Genomic DNA, 24,083 nt, shown 5'->3' on the forward strand with positions numbered 1-24,083 from the left:
TTAGGGCAGAGGATTTCAAAGCAGGAAAGTAGCTTGGGTTTAACTAGTGGTCTGCTTTCATCAAAGCACTGAGCTCAGTCATATTTAGTACAGAGAAAAGTGTTTGTGGGTATCACTGAAAGGGAAAGGGCATCTTTTACTTTCATATTCTCCAGAAGACTTTCTGGATTCTACAATACAGTTTTGCTTGAACTCCTGCTTAGGGGTCAAATCACTTCATAGGCAGCATGGTATAGTGGAAAGAGCTATTGGATATGGAATCCAAGGGACCTGGGGTTCAAATCCTAGTTTGGCCATTTGGGTAAGTCACTTCATCTCTCTGGACCTCAATTTTCTCATCTGTGAAATGAAAAGATTTAAATCTAAGATCTATTGTAACCAAAATCTCAAGCATATTTACATAATACTCTCCTCATTGATGGAGATTAATCACTAGATACTTTGTGCTTTCCTGAGGGGTTGGAATTGACAAGAGTTTAAGAGATAAGAGATTCTCATTCTTCTGGTTTCCATCTTCAAGAGTGGAGACATATAGTTCTAGATTCTTTTCAGGGAGAAGTCGCCAAAGGGAGAGAAAGACTCTGGGAAGAAGACAACATGTTGAAGAGCCAGAATTTCAATCATATCCCTATGCTCAGCTTACCAAGCTAGAGACTTCAGGAAAGTTTCACTTGGGTGAGATAGGGAGCTCACTCAATCTCCACCAAAGAAGAGTGTGCAAATGGACTTGAACTTAGATTACATTATGAATTCACAAATAGAGTTTGAGAGCTGCTAGTTTGGAGACTTTTTAAACCCCCATCCCAGGGAGTGTCAGGAGTCTGGCATGAGTAACTGAGAGGAAGAAAAGGGAAGTAGATATGACCCATTTCTAGAAGACTTCTTGTAGTTTCTTGATGTGGTAGGGGTGAGTATTGAAGTAGGGGAGGAAAGATGGGGATGGAAGAATGAATGTTAGGAGGTAGCCTTAGGGCTTATGTATGTTTGGGAAACTGACCAGTGAGAGTTGTGAGCCCAGTAGAATGAGAGGAGTCTTCAGTTATGGGGAGAGCATGTACTAAACATGTAGTGGAGGGAGATCAAAGAGTGAGGGTCAGTGTAGAGCTTGGAAGCTGTCATGAATGTATTATGGAGCATTTGATTTGAAAATAGTGAGTAAAAGTAGAGCTTGTACTGGGGAAAGGAGAGGGGAAGATAGGATGATGGACTGGTTGCTAGTCTCCCCCTCCCCAATCCCTACTCCAAGCACATTCCAGTGCAGAGTGAGCCTTGATGAAAATCTGTGAAATCAAATTGCTCTAATATAATGTCTCAGGAGCACAGACTTTCAGTTCTCTCTTGTGCTCTGTCTGGACAGAGATTGACTACAGGGGCACTAGATGGGCCAAAGAATTTGGCACCAGGACAAGATGCTCTCTGAGGAAGCGCCTTTGCATTGCTGCTATTAACAAACTTTAAAAAACCCTGATGTCCTTTCATTTCAAGTATTATACATTTTTACAGAACTGTCCTACCCTTATGACCTCACCCATATAGCTTATGCATTTCAATGTCCCTTTATTACTTTGCCTTTTACAATACCTGCATCTCTCTATAGTAGCATAACACATCAGTCCCAGCAGCCCCTTATAGAATTCAAGAACTCTTGAGTGGTCAGAGATCTTAGATATCATCTGATTCAACTACTTTATTTTACAGATGATGATACTGAGGCCAAAACACCAGTTAATTTGCACTAATCAAAATGCCAATTTCATCTTGGTTTAATTCTTATTTTTGTTTTGGCAGTCCTACTCCAGATTAAAGGGGCCAGGATGCATCTTAAATAAGCAATTAGTTGGCCAGTAAACAAATATTTATTAAACTGGATTGAATCTGGAATTCTGTTTTCTTGAAGAGGACTAATGACTTCAGAAGGGTGATGTCTTGATTTGCAAGTGAATTGGATTTAAGTGAGGCAGGGCTGTGCAGTCATAAGCCTCACTCCTCCAAAGTTATCAGAACCCAGTGACAAGACATAGGTCAGGATGACTGGAGATGGTCCCAGATGCAGTGGGAGACCTTGACCTTTTCAAGCTGAGGTCCTTCCCAGATCTCCGTTTATCTGAGGCAATGCCCATTCAGTAATTAAAGACTAGGTAAGAATTACTTCCAAGTCCTGTCATGGGATGGGGAGGGGCAGGGAGAGGAGAAGAAATAATACAATGAATAGGGAGAGACCTTATTACCAACATAATTCCTTCACCTGTGTAGGCTTGCATGTTTCTATTAACTCTTGGTACTATGGAAAGGTCTTTAGATTTGGACCCTAAAAACCTGGATTCAACCTTGGCTTTGCTCCCTGCTACTTACAAGAGATTAAGTAAGTCACTTTAAAGACAGCTAGGTGGTACAGTGGATAGAGAACTAGGCTTGGAATCAGGAAGATGTCCTCATGAATTCAAATCTGGCCTTAAACGCACTTACTAGCTATGTGACCTTGAGCAAGTTACTTCATCCTGTTTGCCTCAGTTTCCTCATTTTTAAAATGAGCCAGAGAAGGAAATGGCAAATACTCCAGGATCTTTGCCAAGAAAACCCCAAAACGGGGTCACGGAAAGGTTGGACGTCACTGAACAACAATAAGAAATCATTTAAACTCGTTAGACCTTCGTTTCTTCATCATCTTTAAGATGAAGGGATTGAATTAGGTTATCTCCAGCAACTTTCTAACTCAAAATCCTATGATGTTTTCATTTGTTTTGGGAAATATGTAAAAATGTTCACATAGTAACTGCAAGTCTCCCACAAATTGAATATTCTTTGGTATTAAGAATAAAACTGTTGATCTGGTTCATTTATTGTATTTGTGGTAAAGGTGGGCTTTGAGGGAGGCGGGGAAGGGAGAAGTTAGTGCATAATAGAGATTTTTTAAAAAAAGAAAAATCATCAATTAAATATTTAAAATACACAGAAAAAAACAAAAAGAGCTTCAGAGAGGCACACAAACAGAACGACTTTGTTACAATTACGTGAAATTTTATGTGCACCTAAACTGTATATGACAAAAACTCACAATTTCGTATACAATTCTCCTTTTTGTTCTTTTTAGTACATTGAAATGCTCATTTGTTAAGTTCATAATAAACTAAAATTTTTTTAAAGATGAAAGCTTGCTCTTATTCATAAGCTGTCAAAAGAAATTTATAAAAAACACTTGTATTTTCATTTCTAAGAAATGAACTATTTTTCTGTGCATTTCTGCTAAAAAACCCTCCCAATCTAGTGCATTTTGTGTCATTATTCATCATTATTATCACCATCATAGCTGACATTCGTATACTTCTTTAAAATTTGCAAAACATTTTACATATATTAGCTCACCTGATCCTGACAACCTTGTGAGATATTACTATTACCATTTTACAGATTTGGAAACTGAGATTCCAAGGGGTTAAGGGGCTTCTTTGTGGTCATATGACCAGTAAATGTCCAAAGTAGAATGAAAACCCAGACCTCTCTTGACTCTAAGTCCATTGCTCTTTTCATTAAAGTGCTTTACCTCATTATTACCACATCATTACTAATACCAAGAGGGCCATCATCATCATCATAGTGACCACCATCATCAATCACCATCACCACTAAGACTACAAACATTCATGGAAAGCCTGCAGTGTGAAAGGCACTGAGTTGTCATTCAGCATCTATTTTTATGATAAGGCTCCTCCCATGTGAGCTACAAACGTCTAAAGGAATTGAAATTTTTCATCTAAAAGAGAGGCTAAGTCATGAAGATGGCGTAGGCAAGGGAATGGACCAGACAACCTCCAGAGCTCTGAGATTCTGTGCTCTTGTGTTATGAAATATTGTCTGGTCCTACATCCAACAAAAGAAATGGTTGAGGATTTCCTTTGGCCCCAAGTGAGCATTTTTCTATGGATTTAAAAGGGAGGACCGGGGCGGAGCCAAGATGGCGGAGTAGAAAGACGCACATACACATAGCTCCGAACCCACAACCCATAGAATGGCGACAGGGAAGTAACTCACAGCGAATTCTGCACTCAGAGGCCACGGAACATTGGAGCGAGGGAGATTTCTGTTCCGGAGAGACCTGCAAACCTCTCGCGGGGGGTCCTTCGCGCTGTGGACTGGGCACCGGGACTGGGAGCTGAGTGCAGCCCTGCCATGGTCGCGGCACCGAGAGGAAAAGATCCGAGCGGGCTTCAGGGACAGGATCTCCAGCAGCCACTCGGGTCCCTCTACCCACAGAGGGACCTGCAAACTTCTCACAAAAGGTCCATCGCACTGCAGACGTGGAGTCCAGTCCAGACCTGCCATGGCCGCGGCACCGAGAGGTACAGATGTGAGCAGGCTTCAGGGACAGGATCTCCAGCTGCCGCACAAGTCCCTCCACCCACAGGTGACGGGGGTCGGTGAGAGAGTCTCTTTGGCAGGTCGAGAGGGGAGTGGGGTGCCCCCATAACTCAGGCCCCCCCGGGAGGTAGAAGCTGAGAGGTGGCTGCAGACCAGGGCTCCCCAAGGGGGCAGGAGCCTGGATCCATTGTTGAAGGTCTGTGCATAAACTCCCTGAGGGAACTGAGCCTGAGAGGCGGCCCTGCCCCAACCTGACCACCTGAACTTAATCTCACACTGAATAGCAGCCCTGCCCCCGCCAAAAGCCCTAAGGCTGGAAGCAGCATTTGAATCTCAGACCCCAAATGCTGGCTGGGAGGATCAGGAGGCGAGGTGGGTGTGAGGAGATATTCAGAGGTCAAGTTACTGGCTGGGAAAATGCCCAGAAAAGGGAAAAGAAATAAGACTATTGAAGGTTACTTTCTTGGTGAACAGGCATTTCCTCCCTTTCTGATGAGGAAGAACAATGCTTACCATCAGGCAAAGACACAGAAATCAAGGCTTCTGTGTCCCAGCCCACCCAATGGGCTCAGGCCATGGAAGAGCTCAAAAAGAATTTTGAAAATCAAGTTAGAGAGGTAGAGGAAAAGCTGGGAAGAGAAATGAGAGACATGAAGTCAAAGCATGAACAGCAGATCAGCTCCCTGCTAAAGGAGACCCAAAAAAATGTTGAAGAAAATAACATCTTGAAAACTAGCCTAACTCAATTGGCAAAAGAGGTTCAAAAAGCCAATGAGGAGAAGAATGCTTTCAAAAGCAGAATTAGCCAAATGGAAAAGGAGATTCAAAAGCTCACTGAAGAAAATAGTTCTTTCAAAATTAGAATGGCACAGATGGAGGCTAAGGACTTTATGAGAAAGCAAGAAATCACAGAACAAAGCCAGAAGAATGGAAAAATGGAAGATAATGTGAAATATCTCATTGGAAAAACAACTGACCTGGAAAATAGATTCAGGAGAGACAATTTAAAAATTTTGGGACTACCTGAAAGCCATGATCAAAAGAAGAGCCTAGACATCATCTTTCATGAAATTATCAAGGAAAACTGCCCTGAGATTCTAGAACCAGAGGGCAAAATAAATATTCAAGGAATCCACAGAACACCGCATGAAAGAGATCCAAAAAGAGAAACTCCTAGGAACATTGTGGCCAAATTCCAGAGTTCCCAGGTCAAGGAGAAAATATTGCAAGCAGCTAGGAAGAAACAATTCAAGTATGGTGGAAATACAATCAGGATAACACAAGATCTAGCAGCCTCTACATTAAGGGATCGAAGGGCATGGAATAGGATATTCCAGAAGTCAAAGGAACTAGGACTAAAACCAAGAATCACCTACCCAGCAAAACTGAGTATAATACTTCAGGGGAAAAATGGTCTTTCAATGAAATAGAGGATTTTCAAGCATTCTTGATGAAAAGACCAGAGCTGAAAAGAAAATTTGACTTTCAAACACAAGAATGAAGAGAACCATGAAAGGGTGAACAGCAAAGAGAAGTCATAAGGGACTTACTAAAGTTCAACTGTTTACATTCCTACATGGAAAGACAATATTTGTAACTCTTGAAACATTTCAGTATCTGGGTACTGGGTGGGATTACACACACACACATGCACACATGCACACATACATAGAGACAGAGTGCACAGAGTGAATTGAAGAGGATGGGATCATATCTTAAAAAAAAAATGAAATCAAGCAGTGAGAGAGAAATATATTGGGAGGAGAAAGGGAGAAATTGAATGGGGCAAATTATCTCTCATAGAAGAGGCAAGCAAAAGACTCATTAGTGGAGGGATAAAGAGGGGAGGTGAGACAAAAACATGAAGTCTACTCTCATCACATTCCACTAAAGGAAAGAATAAAATGCATACTCATTTTGGTATGAAAACCTATCTCACAATACAGGAAAGTGGGGGACAAGGGGACAAGCAGGGTGGGGGGTATGATAGAAGGGAGGGCATGGGGAGGAGAGTGCAATTCGAGGTCAACACTCATGGGGAGGGATAGGATCAAAAGAGAATAGAAGTAATGGGGGACAGGATAGGATGGAGGGAAATATAGTTAGTCCTATACAACACAACTAGTATGGAAGTCATTTGCAAAACTACACAGATTTGGCCTATATTGAACTTCTTGCCTTCCAAAGGGAAGGGGTGGAGAGGGAGGGAGGTAAAGAAGTTGGAACTCAAAGTGTTAGGATCAACTGTCGAGTAATGTTCTTGCCACTAGGAAATAAGAAATACAGGTAAAGGGGTATAGAAAGCTATCTGGCCCTACAGGACAAAAGAGAAGATGGAGACAAGGGCAGAGAGGGATGATAGAAGAGAGAGTAGATTGGTCACAGGGGCAATTAGAATGCTTGGTGTTTGGGGCGGGGAGGGGATAAAAGGGGAGAAAATTTGTAACCCAAAATTTTGCGAAAATGAATGTTAAAAGTTAAATAAATAAATTTAATTAAAAAAAAAAAAGGGAGGACCAAAACAGATTAAAGTGGGATTTGGACATTGTCATTATTTATCACATGGAATCGAATTGACCTTTTGACATTCACTAATTTCGGGGGTTTTTGACATATATTTTCCATAAAATTCTTGTGTTGAAAGTATAGTATCCTTTTTTCTCTAGCTTGTTGGAGAAGTGTTGGATGATTTTACATCTTTCTGCTCCTGTCCACAGGAGGGTGAGGATAACAGTAGTCTGCTAAGTGCTATAGGTCAGAACTAGAATCAATGGACGCAAGTCCCCAAATGGAAAATTTAGGCTCAATAAAAGAAAAAAACACTTCTAACCAGAGGTATCCAGAAGTGGAATGGACTAAAGGGGAGGTGGGATTCTTCTTGATTGAAGGGCCTCAAGCCCTTACTGGATAATCTCTCTTTGAGTCTGTTGCAGAGGGGATCTGTATGCAGGTATGGGTTGGGCTGAATGACCTCTGAAGTTTCCAGTCTGAAATTCTGTGGCTTTCTAAAGGTCTTTTTCACTTTTCTGAAACATGGTGAATAGTTTGGGGGGGAGGGAATCCATTATTTGTAGTATATAAAAATGGCACCCTAGTATCTGGAGAACTAACAATTCATTCCTTAGCATGACAGGATTGAAACTTATCATCTTTATGCTTTAAAAAAGTCTGGTCTTGTTAGTTTAACATGGCATATGAATACCAACATAGAAGAGTCCATTAGTCAATATGCATTCATTAGGCACTTCCTGTGTGCCAAGCACTGTGGTAAGTGTTGGGGATGCAGTTCCTACTCTCAAGATCCTACATTCTGTGATGTTTTCAGTACTAGAACCCTTTCCACTGAGGCAGATAGTGATTTGCCTGTGACTCAGTAGCTGAGTTTTAAGGCTGAGAGATTTGCTTAAGGATCAGAGAGGTTTAAGTGACTTGACTATGATCACATAACTAGTAAGGGTGAGAGGTAGGATTTGAATCCAGATCTAGCATTCTGTCCACTATACCATGCCAGGTCACGGTAGTTTGAGAATGAATACAGAAACAAGGACTCTGTCTTTTGTTTTTCCACTTGGTGATTTTATCTGATTTCTGCCACAGACTGATTGTTTCAGTGTGGTTCCAAATAGTCAAGAATGTTCTTCTTTCCTTCCTCCTTCCTTCTCCCCTTCCTTCTTTCCTTCCAATCCTTCCTCTCTGTTTTCCTCCTTCCTTTTCTTTCTCCCTCCCACCCTTTTTATCTCCCTCCCTTCCTTCTTTCCTTCCTTCCTTTCTCCCTCTCCTTCCTTCACCCCTTTTCTTTCTCCCTTCCATTCTCTTTCTCCCTGTCTGTCTAACTCTCTCTGTTTCTCTCCCTGTCTCCTCCCTCCCCTAATATTGGCATGTAACCTTTTTTTTAAAAGAAATTCATAGTTTGCTGAGGCATTTTGTGTTTATATCAATTTGTGTAAGCCATCTCTGTAACTTTTTTTAAAAGAAAAGAAGCACTTCAGTAGAACTAACCAACTTCTCACCTGGATGTCACAGTCTGTGTAACACTCCACATCCACAGTGTGCTGCCTCTGTGATGGAGAGAGGAAACTGAATTGTCTCAATGTTCCTTCCAGGATAAATTTGTCATTATAATTACATGACATTCAGTTCCTTTTGTCATCATTCCTTTATGTATCCTGTTGTAGTCATTGTGTATATTCTTCTCCTAGTTCTGATTAATTCACTCTCCATCAGTCTATATGTCTTCTCATGATTGTCTATACTCTTCATATTCATCATCTCTTACTGTGCAGTAATATTCTAGGATATTTATGCTCCACAATTTTTCCAGCCATTCCCCAACTGTTGGGCATCTACATGGCTTCTGATCTTTGCCACCACACCAAAAAAAGCAGTTCTGAATATTTTGATGGATATTATCTTTCCTTTGAATCCTCAGTAGAGGGATACAGCATCCAGATGTGATCTGTGTATCTGACCTGCCGATGGAATTGGGGCTGGGAGTATGGGTCCCGCAACGTCTTCAAAGCATGACCTTTCTAAAAAGAAAAAAGATTGGCCAAATAGCCTAAGCCAAGTCTTGATCTGAGCCCTACCTGCAAAGAGAGTCTTTGTAAAGTGTTGCTTCTGATTTCTTTTAGGAGGTGACCTTGCACTCATATCTCACAAAAGATGCAGCCAAATAAACTCCGTGATTTAGAAAACATCTTCAGGGGGAAAAATGAAGGTGTGTTGAACAAGCATTATGTCCTAAGCAGGATAACTAAAAGCGTTACATCTTTGCAGCAATGCAAACTTCCTGCTGTGATAGAAAAGGAAACCAATAGGTTAATCTAATATCTGATAATTATTTCCAAGGTTCTAGACATACTTGCCCCCTTTCAGGGTGGGGTAAAGGATAAGCCAAAGCCTTGACATTTTTCTTTAAAAGGATCATTTCCTGGAATTAGAGGTGTTATAACCTAGAGCAGACTCAGAGGTAGTTGATTCCAGGTATTTGAAGGACTATTACCTAGAAAAAATGTCAGGCTTATTCTGCTAAGTGCTACACGTCAGAACTAGAATCAATGGATGCAAATTCCCAAATGGAAAATTTAGGCTCAAAAAAAGAAAAAAATAACCAGAGGTATCCAGAAGTGGAATGGACTACAAGGGAGATGGGATCCTTCTTTACTGACGGGCCTCAAGCTAAGACTGGATAGTCTCTCTTTGAGTCTGTTGCATAGGGGATCTGTATGCAGGTATGGGTTGGGTTGAATGACCTCTGAAGTTTCCAGTCTGAAATTCTGTGGCTTTCTAAAGGTCTTTTCCACTTTTCTGAAACACAGCGAATGGTTTGGGGGGAATCCACCATTTGTAGCATATAAAAACGGCACCCTAGTATCTGGAGAACTAACAATTCATTCCTTAGCATGACAGGATTGAAACTTATCATCTTTATGTTTTTTAAAAAGTCTGGTCTTGTTAGTTTAACATGGCATATCAATGCCAACATAGAAGAGCCCATCGGTCAATAGGCATTTATTAGGCACTTTCTGTGTGCCAAGCACTGTGGTAAGTGTTGGAGATACAATTCTAAGCAAGCATCATGACAGTTCCTGCTCGCAACAGCCTACATTCTGTGATGTTTTCAGTACTAGAACCCTTTCCACTGAGGCAGGTAGTGATTGGCCTGTGACTCAGTAGCTGAGTTTTAAGGCTGAGAGATTTGCTTAAGGATCAGAGAGGTTTAAGTGACTTTGCTATGATTACATAACTAGTAAAGGTCAGAGGTAGGATTTGAACCCAGATCTAGCATTCCATTACACCATGTTGACATTTTACCTTAAAATAGCTCTAAATTATCTTTGTTAATAGAGACAAAGAGTACAAAAATCCACAAGTCCAGAGTTGACTTCTTCAGTCATTTAAAAAAACCCAAACAGTGAATATATTACAGATTGAATTTTACCTTACTCATCTTGCCCTTACGGCATTGGTGAACAACATAGGAAGTAGTGGGTAATATTCGTTCTTTAATTCATTTAATAAATTATTAAGTGTCTACTGTGTGCAGAGGGCAGGGGTACAGTTTAGATAAGGCATGGATACTGAGTTTCTATTTTAGTCAGGATATTACATACAACACAGATGGGTATAATAGCAGTTACTTAAGTAAAATATTGTTGTTCAATCATTTAGTCCTATCTGACTCTTCGTGACCTTGTGGACCACACTGTCCATGGGGTTTCTTGGCAAAGATACTGGAACGATTTGTTATTTCTTTCTTCACTAGATTAAGGTAAATGAAGGTTAAGTGACTTGCCCGGGATCTCACAGCTAGTAAGTATCTGAGGTAGGATTTGAACTCAGATCTTCCTGACTCCAGACCCAACTAGCTGCCTCCTGATAAGTACGTTGGAGAGATATAAAGAAAAGGAGGGAGGAAAAGGAGATAGAAGACCAAAGGACCTAGAAAATCTGGCTTCAAGGCAATTATCCTCTTTGTTTAACTCCAGATGAAAAGCCCAGTGCCTGGCATATAGTAGGTGCTTAATAAATTTTGATTGATTGATTAGTTTTCTAATTTGTTCTTCTTGAACACTGAAGCTTGAGTTATAACTGGATAATGTATATGTTCCTTCTGGCCCCATCTTTTCCCTGAAATTTTACCAATCTAGAAACATACAAGTAGAGAACTTTAGAGCTAAGAGGAACCTCAATTGACCCCTTGATGAGGGATCCTTACTGTAGAGATGAGAAAAGTAAAAGTCCCTTGTAGAAGAGCACACATCTACTTAATTAATCTAAAATACCAAGTTAACCTTTAGTACCTGTGTGAGCCCAGGTAAGTCATGTGACCTCTCTGGGCTTCAGTAACTTTATCTGTAAAATGAGAGGATTGGATTGGATGACCCCTAAAGTGCTGTCTAGCCTGCAAGTTATTGTACTAGACTGAGGCATTCATGTGAACCCCGAGTGGCCATAAAGCTCAGCGGAAGTTCATTGCTTAGCCCTGACCTCTGTTGTCCTAGGTGGCAAAGTACAGTATTTTGGCAAAATAAAATAAATTGGAAAATGTTGAGGGTACATGGTTTGGGACTGAATAGTTTCACCATCTACAGCCACTTATACATCTTTGCAATGCATCCAGCAGATTTTGGCCCTGATACCTGGCAGTCATACTGAGCTTCCCATAATGGTTATTTATGTGCTGGTGAGTTTGTTTTCTCCCGTTCTGCTCAGGTCATTTATTTCCACAGGTCTATGATACATATGCTATTGGTTTTCATGAGGTATCTTATTGATGCGATTGTCCAGCTAGAGTGATGGGGCGGTAGGAGGCAGAAGGAGTTCAAGGTTAGACAGTATTAGAACGGCTCAGCAGCTGGAAAGCCAGGTCTCTCCCGTCATCCCTTTATCCATCAAGCTTTTGCATCCGTCTTCCATTTTAAGCCCTTGGTTTTGTTTGCTTATTTATTTGTTTTTAAAGCATTTGTGTTTCTCAAAGTGGGATTCTAGGTGCCTTAATTTAGGAAGCCTTGAAATCAGTTAGCCTCAGTGTCTGTGCATTAACTTTCGAGTCTGAGGGGAAGTGGAGATCCGCCCCCACCCCCCAAACATAAGGAAAGGAACAGGCTGAATTATGAAATTGATTTAGGGCTTTCTTGGAAGAGAATACAAAAGCCTTCAGGCAAATAAAAACTTAAAAACTCTGTACCCTTTTGACAGATTGGGATCCATTAATATTAATTTTAGACCTATCAGTGGCTTGAGGTATGGGAACTGTAGAGGTAGAAAAAAGTGTCTTTGAACTCTGTGATAGTAGGGACAATTGGGGTTGTCTTGGAACTCTGGGTACAGTGGAGCCATTATGCCCTACTGGAAGCACTCTTAGGGAGAAATATGTCTTTTCCCACCCTACTTACCTATGGCAGCAGAAGGAGCCATGACCCAGTGCTGGTTTCCCAGTTTGGAGATCTGCTTTCATGTCCTGACATATGAATCTCAGACACTCCAGGGCACTTTGGACCCTGGAATGGGTAGAAGAAACAGGAACTATCTTTCCATCCTGAGATAGTTAAGGCAATGAGAAACATATTTGGAATCTGGGGCAATGGGAGATATCTTTGAATTCTGAGATGGTGGAGGCAATGTTTCTTTCTTGAGTATAGGTTAGTGTTTAATGGATTGAGAGAAATTCCCAAAAGTCCCAGGGCATTAAACAGCACAGTAGATTAAACAACACCAATTACTATTATATTACCATGAGAGAATGATTAAAATGTAAGCCATCAAAATGAATTTGAGTGATCTGCATGGCTCAATCAGCAAGTCACCTATAAGAAACACCATGAGCCAATAGGTGACCTGCTCCAACAACTATGCTAAAATTTCACAGGTTATGGGAACCATAGGGCTACAGGTGTTCCTCAGCCACTCTACCCAAACATACATCAGCCATTTAAGGTGAACTTTATAACAACATAACATCTTATGCTAGAAGAGTTATTTTCAAGTACTAAATATAACAGTTTTCATTAAAAAGTTGAAATATTATTGCAGAGAATTCCTCCTCCAATTATAATTCATTATAAGGGAAAGAAAACATCCCAACAAGAGAAATATTAATGTTATTTAACATTTATTATGTACTCACAGCAGGCTATTTGCTGAAGGGAGGGTAGGCTTCAATAGGGACTCTAATTGGCCAAATTAAAATCTAAGCAAAAAATGTTCAGGGACAATTACATGCGACAAGGAGACCAAATAATTGTAAGGAGGATCTTAATGAATCTCAGACAGAGGAGCATTCTCTCCACCTCAGCCCATCCTCTAGTATGTGAAGGGGAAACAGGAGGGGAGACTGGATATAGAATTCTGTCCATGTTGGCAGCTTTTCCTAGAATGAACTCGATCACCAGCCTGCACCCAGGATATTTCATATCTGAATTGTATGTGGTCCTGCCCCAGTGGACAGCACTGATATGGCACAGGTAAATGGAAGACCAGAAAAACTACCCCTTCATGGTGTTCTTTCAGCTTTTCTTTAATTTTCTCAGTCAAACATCACTATTTTATTGGGGAAAAAAGCATACTCCCTGATCACCTTGCTCAGTATCTCTGACCTATTTCAATTGAAGAGAACAGAAAAGAATCGTCAACAATTCCAGAATATTTTCCTGATGAAGCAAATCTTTAGAAGGTATGCCTTTCTGCAGTGAAGGCTAGGAGTCTTATGCCCTACTGGAAGCACCCTTAGGGAGAAACATGTCTTTTACCACCCTACTCACACATAGGTGAGCAGCAGAAGGAGCCCATGGCCCAGTGCTGGTTTCCCAGTTGGGAGATTTGAGTTCATGTTCTGACTCCTCCCTGGGGAGTTCATAGAATAGATAGATAGATAAATGGATGGATGAAGAGAGAGAGAGAGAGATGGAGGAAAATAGATTTAGAACTGGAAGAGACCTTGAACGCTGTCTGATCCAACTATAACTTTTCAAAGTTGAGGACACAAAGTCCTAAAGAGGTTAATTGACTTTCCTATGATCACACAGTTAATAAGTGACCAAATTGTGATCATGTTATTTAGGCAAGTCATTTCATCTCTTGAATCTTCACTTTCCTCATCAGTAAGATGGAGGGGGGGTGGTGGGTGATGATAATGGTATTCCTGACCTCACAGGGTAAAATTAACTGAAATTCATGAAGTACTTGAAAAATTTCAAAGCATTTTATATACATCGTCTCATTTGAGCCTTGCAACATCCCTATGGACCAAGTATTATAAATATACTTATTCTCATTTAAAGATAAGAACAATGAGGCTCAAAGGTGAATAGTCATGCAGGGAGTGCCACCCAGGCCTTCCATGCTCCATGTTCTGGGTTCGAAACACTAAGCTATACTGTTGTGATGAAATAACATTGGGCTGTTATCATTTCTGTCAGGACCATCCCAAATTATACTTCAGTGTGCTATGGAAGGGTGATCACATATTCCTAGTAGCATATCTACTACTATACTCACTAAATGTTTTTGAGCATCCATGAACACTAACTGTATTGATAATGCCTTCCCACTACTAAAATGATTGCTACCATAACTTAATGACTTTCACTGGACTGGTTCTTTGCAGACATATCATGTTTTTCTTTAAAAAAGGTTTTTCTTTAAAAGATGACATCCCTTATGGCAGCAACTCAGAACTAGATGTAGAATTTTTGGCACCTGGATGAAACTTCCCCAAAATGCCTGGAATGAGGATTATTAATTATGCCATCAAAAGACAAACCAACCAAGCTGGGAGAGGGGAGGAGAGAGCCTAGAACACAAAATCCTTTTCAGGGAGAGAGCCTCTCCCCCAGAGACTATAAGGATGCTGTTGGGGAAGTCACCAAGGGAATAGTGATTCAGGGAGAGACTGGACTAGGGAGCTGTTCACCACTAGTGTGAATAAATAGCTGCAAGGAGAAAGTGACCTATCTGGAAGTTTCATAATATAACTTATTATTCATAACAGCTGGTGCTAAGCTGCCAACAGAGTATAAGTATTGTAAAATGCTGATGTCCTGGGACAAAATCCTTGTCATTTCTCCAAAGTTCTGGCTTTGCAACAACCTCAGGTGGTAAGTTCTTCACATGCTTTCTAGTGTAATGGACCACCGGGACCCCCTCTTTCTGAATCCATTTTAGGAGTCCTCATTTAGGCTTACTGCATGAGGCAAGTTTCAGCAATCAATATGGACCACAAAGCAAAGCATAAACACAAGTATACTCAAAGCACGGCTGGTGGAAAAATCACCATGTCTCTATTTTTAAAGAGTATTCTATTCTGTGTATGTGTGTGAATGTGTACCTAGCATGATATATGAGAAGCAGTGTATGGTGGTTAGAAAGATGGTTTCAGAGTCAGGAAGGCCTGGATTTAAGTCCCAATTCCAACACATACTGGCTGTGTGTTCATCCTTCATTGCCCAAGGAAGACCATGCCGTCAGAGAAGTGATGACATGAGTTGCACTTGACTTTGTTTTGAGTCAGGGAGGGCCATGCAGGTCACCAGCCTCACTTCTCCTCCAGAGCCATCTGAATCCAGTGACCACATATTCATCAGGATGACTGGAGATGACCCAGGATGAAGCAATTGGGGTTAAGTGACTTGCCCAAGGTCACACAGCTGGTGAGTATCAAGTGTCTGAGGTGAGATTTGAACTCAGGTCCTCCTGACTCCTGCACTGGCGCTCTGTCCACTACACAACCTAGCTGCCCTCATACTGGCTGAATGACATGAGTTGCAGAGAAGGTATTAATCAGAATTAGAAAAGAAATTTCCTCACTGGGAACTCCCTACACTAATAAAATCAGAGTTCTGATTAAAAAAAAATGCATATGTGAATGGACATACACATGGATATGGATAGGTATGTATATTCTCTGCTTGTGTCTCTCCTCTCTCCTTCTCTCTCTGTCTCTCTCTCCCTTCTGTTTGTCTCTGCCTCTGTATCTCTGTTTCTCTCCTTCTGTCTCTGTCTTTCTGTCTCTGTCTCTGTCTCTGTCTCTGTCTCTCTCATCTCTGGAATCTATTCCTCTATCCCTTTCTCACCACTCATGATCATCATCCTAATTTAGTTCTTCATTGCCTCTCACTTGAACTATTACAATGACCTAATTGGGCCTCATAACTCACCTCTCTTCTCTCCAATTGATTATCCACATAGTTGCCAAAATAGCCTTCCTAAAGCAAATGTTTGACATTGTCTCTCTCCCCTGCTCTCTCCCCTGCTCTTGAGTGGTTGCCTCCAGGACAAAGTACAAACTCCTCCATTTGGCTTTTAAAAGCCCTTCACAGTCAGGTTCTTGACTGTCTTTCCAGACTAATTCACATTACTCCACTTCATGCGCTCTAGATCCCAACCCAACTGACTTAGTGGGTGTTGCAGGTATGTAGTTTTCCATCTCCTGTGTTGTTGAACTTTCCACAGGTTTTCTCCCATGCCTAAACTGTATTTCTTCCCCTCTCATCTCAGCCTCTTAGAATCATCCTTCAAGGCTCAACCCAGGCTCCATGTCCTAAGCGGAGGCTCTTCTTTTTAGTTCCTAGGGCTCTTTGTCATTCCATAATTTACCTTATCTGCAAACATTCTACTCCCCCAATGGACTATAAGCTCCATGTGGGCTGATTTTCATCTTGTCTTTGTATGCCCAGCACCTAACTCATTTCCTAATGTAGTAGGCACTTCATACATGCTTGTTGAGGAATATATACAGGTTTTTTTTTGAGGGAGGAACAGAAAATTTATTTAGAAAAAAAGTATGTTCTGGGCAAGAATGAGATTTTAGTCATTCTCAGCCTCTCTATCAGTAAGTAAGCTGTACTCAGAGGACAGCATGGTGTCATAGTGAGAGCACCAGGCTTGGCATCCGTACATCTAAGATTTTAATCTTAACTCAACTACTTCCTATAGGTCTAAACTTGGGGCCCATTTCTTCATCTGTAAAGTGACAAGGTTGGACTAGAGCCTTGCTAAACTCCCTTGCAGCTCTGATATCCTGATACCTCTTGCAAACTATGGACTTGCTTAAGATGTAAACTAAAGAATTGCTTTCTGTGTCAATCAATAAATGTGTAGCAGTTAGATTTTTAACGGGGATAGGGTGGGGGAGTGGTTGGGAGGTAGATCACATACACACATATATACATACACATACATACAATGCATATGTATATACGTGTGTGAGCATATGTGTGTATAGATATATATACACACACACATATATATGCTCATTCCTTTTGGTCATTCAGAAAACAACCAATATTTATTTAGTCCCTACTGCATGCAAAATTATGATAGTTACTGAGGAAATATGACACGCCCAATGCCTCCAAGGAAATTATGTTTAGGTAGTCAAGAAAACCAGAGTTGCTTCTTCATGCCGAGAGACAAGAAGAGATGTGGACAGTCAGCTACTGAGAATATTGAGGGTCATTGGATGAATGAGAAAATTCATGGCACCCACCTCCTGCCAGAGAGGTGATGGACTTCAAATGCAGAATGAGTCATCAATCTTTAGCCATAGCTAATGTGGGACTTTTTGGTAGACTATGTATATTATTGAGAGGGTTTTAGAAAAAAATGTCCTATGAGGGTTGGGGGAAGGGGAGAGGATGGAGGGAAGTAGAGATAAACAAAACAAAATAAAACATGGCAACTAAAAGAATCTCCCTGGGGAGGTAAAACCTGGAACAAAAAGAAGAAAAGATGCAAAGATTTTGACATTTGTGAAGTTACTAAAAGAATAAGAGAATCTAAATTCAAGAAAAAGCCAAGGTGACTTAGTTGTACTCAAGCAGAGTCAGGTGAGAGGAGGCAAGGGGAAGACAAAGATGAAGTAACATAATCATTGAGACGAGTTAGAGATTAGCGAGTAACGGACCAACGTGTATATGTGCTTTTGTTTCTCAGAATTGTGCCTGCTTTTTCAATGTCGTGGTTCTGAATATTCTTAGTTATTTTATCATAGAGCTAAAATGGGATGATCGAGTACATTATAATACTTGCCTGGCAACTAAGATAGAAATAGAAACATCTTGGGTCATGGAGTTTTCATTTTCTGACAAAATCAAGCAATCATATGTGTTTCTGAGTTAGCACAATGCTATTTGCCTGTGTAGAATACGTTATAGTTTAAGAAGCAATTTTATTTAGCTTTATCTCATAATGACCTAGTGATTTCAGTAGCATAAGTATTATCACCTCCATTTTTGAGATCATAAAACTGAGCCTCAAAAACATTAAGTGAGTTACCCAAGGTCACCTAGCTAGCAAGGATGGGAGCTGTCATGGCTTAGTCACCTCAGAAAGCTCTGTGAGTGACTTGGCATGATGGGAGTTTGCTATAGTTATTTTGTGGAGGTATTCCAACTCTTGGGAATGGATATCTGGGGATCATCCATAAAGAAATATGCCAAGTGAAGCTCTCCTGGGTATCAAGCTGGGCTAAAGAAAACAAAGAATGAGCTTAAATTTGGAGGAGAAATACACAAAAGGTTCAGAAATGCCAGATGCTGCTTGGCTCAGGGAAAGAAAATCCTTTCAAAACCAAAAGGTTTTTGTAATGACAAGGGTAGTCAAAGTGGCCTTATTTAGCAGGCAGCAACAATGGGTTTCCAAGCCTGTGAGTTGCCATGAGGATGCCTCAATGATGAGAATGATCCTTCTCGGAAAGTTTCAGAGAATGTTTGAGAGGGGTCAGGGTCAGCAAAAACCACCTGAGTGTGTTTCCTCCTGGAAACTCACACAAAGAGAAGAACATGGAGGGAATGAACATCCATTTTAAGCCTCACTTGATAGAGTTCTTTGAGAAGCTGAAATTAATACCATTATCAAGAACTGCCATTTGATGTAGATACAAATTGGCAAACTCCCCATTATACTGACGCAATCAAGGCTGTTATTGGTGCATTATAGCTCAAACCTCACTGTAAAGTCCTAACACTCTAGTGTGATGTTTGGCCCATCCCCAACATATTATATTATTCCCACAGAACAAAATGCCCCTCTTCAATATCTTTTCACCTGTACAGAATCAGTGAATAGTATTAGGGTAGGAACATGCCTGTATTTGGCTGAGGTATCCACCTAATATTATCCTTAACTCACAGGAGAGAAGCATATTCAAAGCAGAATTAGTCTTCCCTCATGCTTTGCTATCTCTGTGGCCAAAGCCGCACCTACTATATGGATGTGGACAAGTTACTTGACCATTTTGGGGCCCATTTGCTCTTCTGAAGTATGAGAAATTTTCAAAGGAAGATGTATATGAACTAATGTCGAATCTGGTAAACTGAGTCAAGAGAATAACATACACTCTGACTACAATAATCTAAATGAAAGGAACACCAGATGGAAGTTGAATTCTGAGTAATAGCAATAAACAGCCTTGGGTGGAGGGAACAGAAAATAAAAGTCAATAAATATTTGTTAAATAGCTGGTATGCTCTAGGAACTGGGTTAAGAAAAAGGTAAAAGACAAGTCCTTCCCTCAAGGAGCTTAGAGCCTGATTTAGAGAAGTGGAGGACTATAGAGCCAAAACGACATATCATGTTGTCAGACCCAGTCACTGTCTCTGTTGTTTTTGCTTAGCTTGTTGTTGTTACAAGGGAGAGTCTATTCCAGTTCACTCCTGTGGGTTATTACACATTGCACATGTTTTTGGACTTTTTCAATGTATGGAGCAGTTGAGCTAATTTTTTTCCTCTTCTTTTTCTTCCTTTTTTTTGTCTTTTGAAAAATACTATTTGTTATATAGGATGGCTTTCTGGAAGGGAGAGGGGGTGGGGTTCTAGAGATAACTGTGGAGATATAAAAAATGGAAGACATCTATAAAAACATTTTTAAAAAGGGAGTAGGAAAAAGGAGAGGTGAATGATATAAAGAAACTCAATATATCTTATTTTCTTATTTTAAAAAAATGTTAATACACGGAAACGACTATAAAACCATGTACACTCTTTGACTAAGCAATGCCGCTATTAGATCTGTGTCTCAAAGAGATAAAAACAAAAAGGAAAAAGGACATCTACGTACAAAAATATTTATAGGAGACCTTTATGTGATGGCACAGAATTGGAAATGAAGGGAATCACCTGGAAAATGGCTGAACAAGTTGTTGTGTATGATGGGGATGGAATACTAAGGTGCTGTAAGAAATGATAAGCAGAATGCTCTCAGGAAAACCTGGAAAAACTGACATGAACTGATGTAAAGTGAAATGAGTCAAACCAGGAGAATACAGTAAGCAATGTTGTATGATGACCAACTGTGGCTGACTTAGCTATTCTCAGCGATACTGTGATCCAAGACAATCCTGAAGTCTAGATAAAAATTGAAGTAACCTTTTTCTTTATTTTTCTTGGTATTTTTTTTTTTTTGGTTTGTGTTTTCTTTCACAACATGACTCGTGAAAATATGTTTTGCATGACTGCACATGTATAACCTATAAAATTGCTTGTTTTCTCAATGGGGAGAGGGAAGAAAGGGAGGAAGAGAATTTGAAGCTCAAAAAAATTTAAAAAACAAATGTAAAAATATTTTTGCATATAATTAGGGAAAAAATAAAATATTAAAAATTTTTAAAAGAGTTAAATTAGGTAGCCATTTAAGGTTACTGCTTATTCCTAATTCTACAATTCAATGATCCTTTTATCTTTCTTTCTTTGCTTAGAAAATTATTAGCACATTCCTATAAAGAATTCTGCAAGGATATGGTTCAATCAATGCAAATTCTTTAAATGCAATGTTCAATTCAACAAACATTTATTAAGCACTTCCTATGTGTAAGCCACTGTGCTAGGTGTTGGGTATCAAAAACAAAAAGGAAATCATCCCTGACTTCAAGCAGCTTACATCCTATTAGGAGAAAATTCTTATTTCTCTCTCTTGAAATAGAAAGTAATTTCAAGAGAGTGTGATAACAACGTGAGTGTGTGAGGTGGTGGAGGAGAAGGTAGCACCTGATCTGTGGCTTTGAAGGAGGCTAGGGATTTTGTCAGATACAAACGAGGAGGGAATGAATTTCATTAAATCAGAGAGAGAGCTGGAAGTAGCATCAAGGACCATCTAGTTCTTCTATTTCTTTTCACAGATAAAGAACTGAAACCAAGTTGGTGAAAGCCTTCTTCCTACTTTATATTACTTACCTAAGGTCATGTAGGTGGCAGCAAAGCTAGAATTCAAACCCAGATTCTTTGACTCTAGGCATGGAAAACTACTTGTGATAAAACATATGAGCAAGAGATGAATGTAATGATTACAATTGCCCCTTGGTGAGTGACTGAGTCAAGTTCCTAGCCAGGTACACCCTCCAACTAAAGGACTGTTTCCATTTGTTCCCACAGCTCATTACTGTCCATGGTAATTAGCTTCCCAGAGCAGCTCAAGGGATCCATGAGTGTAGAATCCACACAAACCAAAAAAAATGTCAGACCTCGAGGCATTCCACTGTCTGGAGCATATGGATCAATGCCACACCAGTGAAAGGAGTCATTATTTCTACCTCCATGAAAGTTACTGAAGAAAAACAGCATCCCTTCTTCATTCAACCTGAGCTTCCTGAGTAAATGCCTCCAGAGAAAGTTCCTGGAATTTAATCACAGCTCTTTTCCCCAAAGATGAGGTAGGGAACTTGGATGGTAATGGGTGAGACCACTGGGGTTCAATGAGGCAGCAGAATTAAGAAGTATTAAGGAGGATGGAAGCAGGTAGAGAGGAGGCTGCCTTGGCAACATGATGATTACAAAGAACTTCGGTTTAGGAACTTGAAGACTAGGGTTTCAGTTCTACCACTTAATTTCCTGTGCAACTTGGGACAAGTCAATTCATTTCTCTGAACTTTACTTTCCTCTCTTGTACACTGAGGACAATAAACCCTGTTTGTCTCACTGGGTAGTTGTGAGACTCAAAGGAGGTGAGGTACTTGGAAGTACTTCATAACCTACCAAACAGTAGAAAAATAAAGGATATTGTGTTACATTTCTATCTCTACAGGGTTTGCTGTGCTTCTAGGCAACCAGGGAAGAGTCTACTGGTGGTGACATTTGGAATATTCAGTATTCCACATTGGATTAGAAACTAATCACATTTTAAGCCAAGGGGAAAAAAAAACCATTTTCTTCTGTCATTATCCCATATTTACAAAGTAAAAGCTTCAGGCAGACCATAAGTCTTAGAGGCAGAGTCACAAATAGCACTAAGCTCTGAAAACAGCAGCAAATCTGACAATAGCTATTACCCACACCTAGTGTGAAGGCTACTGTTGGATTGTTGGTCACATATTAGCTGTAAGTCCCAGTCATACATCTAGAATGTAATCACTGCCAATAATTTTACCTTTAAATAAATATAGAGGAATGGAGTGGGAACCCCGCCTTGCACCACACACACACACACACACACACACACACACATACACACACACACACTATATTTGTACTTATAAGTCCTAGATTGACTCCCAGATCTGCTGTTTGCCAGCTCTTTACCTTCTGGGTGAGCCTCAGTCATGTCATCTGTAAAATTAGGTAAATGGATGAAATAATTCTAAGGTCCCTTCAAGTTCTAAATTCTATTAAGATACATAAATACACATATATTATAGCAAAAGTCTAGAACTTGTTAATGTTGGCATTATCCAGATGCTAGTATGAGCCAAGAGACTGATAGTCACTATTAGGAACTGATGACTTCCTGAGGCCAAGATGTACACTGTATATTGGAACGTGACTTGCATTGAGTTTTGAGCAGTAGTGCTAATATTTATTTAAGATTAGTACCTGCCTTTCTTCCAAAAGACCTGAGACAATTTACAGATTTAAACAAAGTACAAGATAAGACATCGAAAGATAAAACACCTTAAAGCATGCAGAAAGAATGGATGTTTTCAGCAGTCTAAGCTGGCCAACATGTTAGCAATTCATTTTCTAACAACTAAGGCAGAAAGAGAAATATATTGGGCAAGCGTGGGTTTCATTCTCTGACAACATAAAGCAATACAAATTCATTTTCAGAGATAACATTTTTTTCTGAGAAGTCAAGAAAGAATTGATCTCATAGGTGACTGTGAAAAGCACAGTGAATGAGAGATTGGATCTCAGTTTTCTCATCTGTAAAATGAGGGGGTTGGGTTAGGTAACCTTCAAGATTCTTTCTGGCTCCATAATTCTTTTTCCAACTCCAGTTTACAGAAACTATTGCTAATACCATTCAAATGGATGATTCCCCTATCAAGTTACCCTTAAAAATGCAAGAAAATCACCACTAATTCATCACTCAATAATGGTATTTCTTAGAGGGGCTTTCAGTGGTCGTGGTATTTTCCTTTTCAGTATTCTAATAATGTAAGGATAGAAATAAAAAAAACAACTAGAAGAATGGAGAGTTAACAGGTCAATTTGGTTATCTTTCTCAATTATCAGCAATAGCCATTAATATTATATAGATAATATTTGGAACAGCTGAAATTTCCATCAGACATATGTTTGTTTATGATAATATCATGAGATTATAAATTTAGAGGGACATTCAAGCAGTAGTGTCAAGCTTAAACAGAAACAGGGCCACTAAACTATACATAAAGATTCCTATGGACCTCCTATTGACTTTGTTTTAAAACATAGTGTTACCTGTGTTTTATTGTATTTTTACTTATTTTGTTAAATATTTCCCAATATTTTAATCTGGTTCAGGTTGCACTTGGAAGTGTTGCGAACCACACCCAGCCCATGGAACTACATGCTTAATGCCTCTGTCTTACAAGACATCTCCCTCGACCCCTAATTTTACAGTTGAAGAAACTGAGGACCACAGAGGCTGAGCAGCTTATCCAGAGTGACATAGATAGTAAGCAGAAGAACTAGGCTATGACCTTGAACTTTGATTCCAAAGGGCTCCAGAGCCAACATCCTTTCTGCTGAAGCAATATATTTAATATAAAACAGATTTCCATACTTCAGTGGTCTAGGGCTTCATCTGGGTAGGTCCTTCTTACACCAATGCAAACCAAAATTCAACTCTTTTTTTGAGCAGACAGACTTCCTGAGCTTCTGTGGCCAGGAAGATTTCACTCCTGCTGGTTCATCTTCTGGTTTTGAACCTTTCTGAATTTAGCTAGGGTGGTTCTCAGAGGAGATACAGTCTATCTCTGAGTCTGCATGCAAAGCCTTTCCAACTCAGCAGGAATTGCTAGAGTCTGCTCTCT

General features: G+C 40.1%; 1 long non-coding RNA gene across 1 annotated transcript in view; it reads right to left on the reverse strand.

Annotated features, from left to right (window-relative positions):
• Positions 1-24,083, reverse strand: part of LOC140510678 (uncharacterized) — a 46,260-nt gene that overhangs the window by 2,251 nt on the left and 19,926 nt on the right. Inside the window, exon 2 of the long non-coding RNA XR_011969333.1 lies at positions 12,255-12,359. This is a non-coding gene — a long non-coding RNA (uncharacterized lncRNA). The remainder of the gene's footprint in view (positions 1-12,254; positions 12,360-24,083) is intronic.

This window comes from Notamacropus eugenii, chromosome 6 (assembly GCF_028372415.1).
Source record: "Notamacropus eugenii isolate mMacEug1 chromosome 6, mMacEug1.pri_v2, whole genome shotgun sequence".
Taxonomy (NCBI): Eukaryota; Metazoa; Chordata; class Mammalia; order Diprotodontia; family Macropodidae; genus Notamacropus; species Notamacropus eugenii.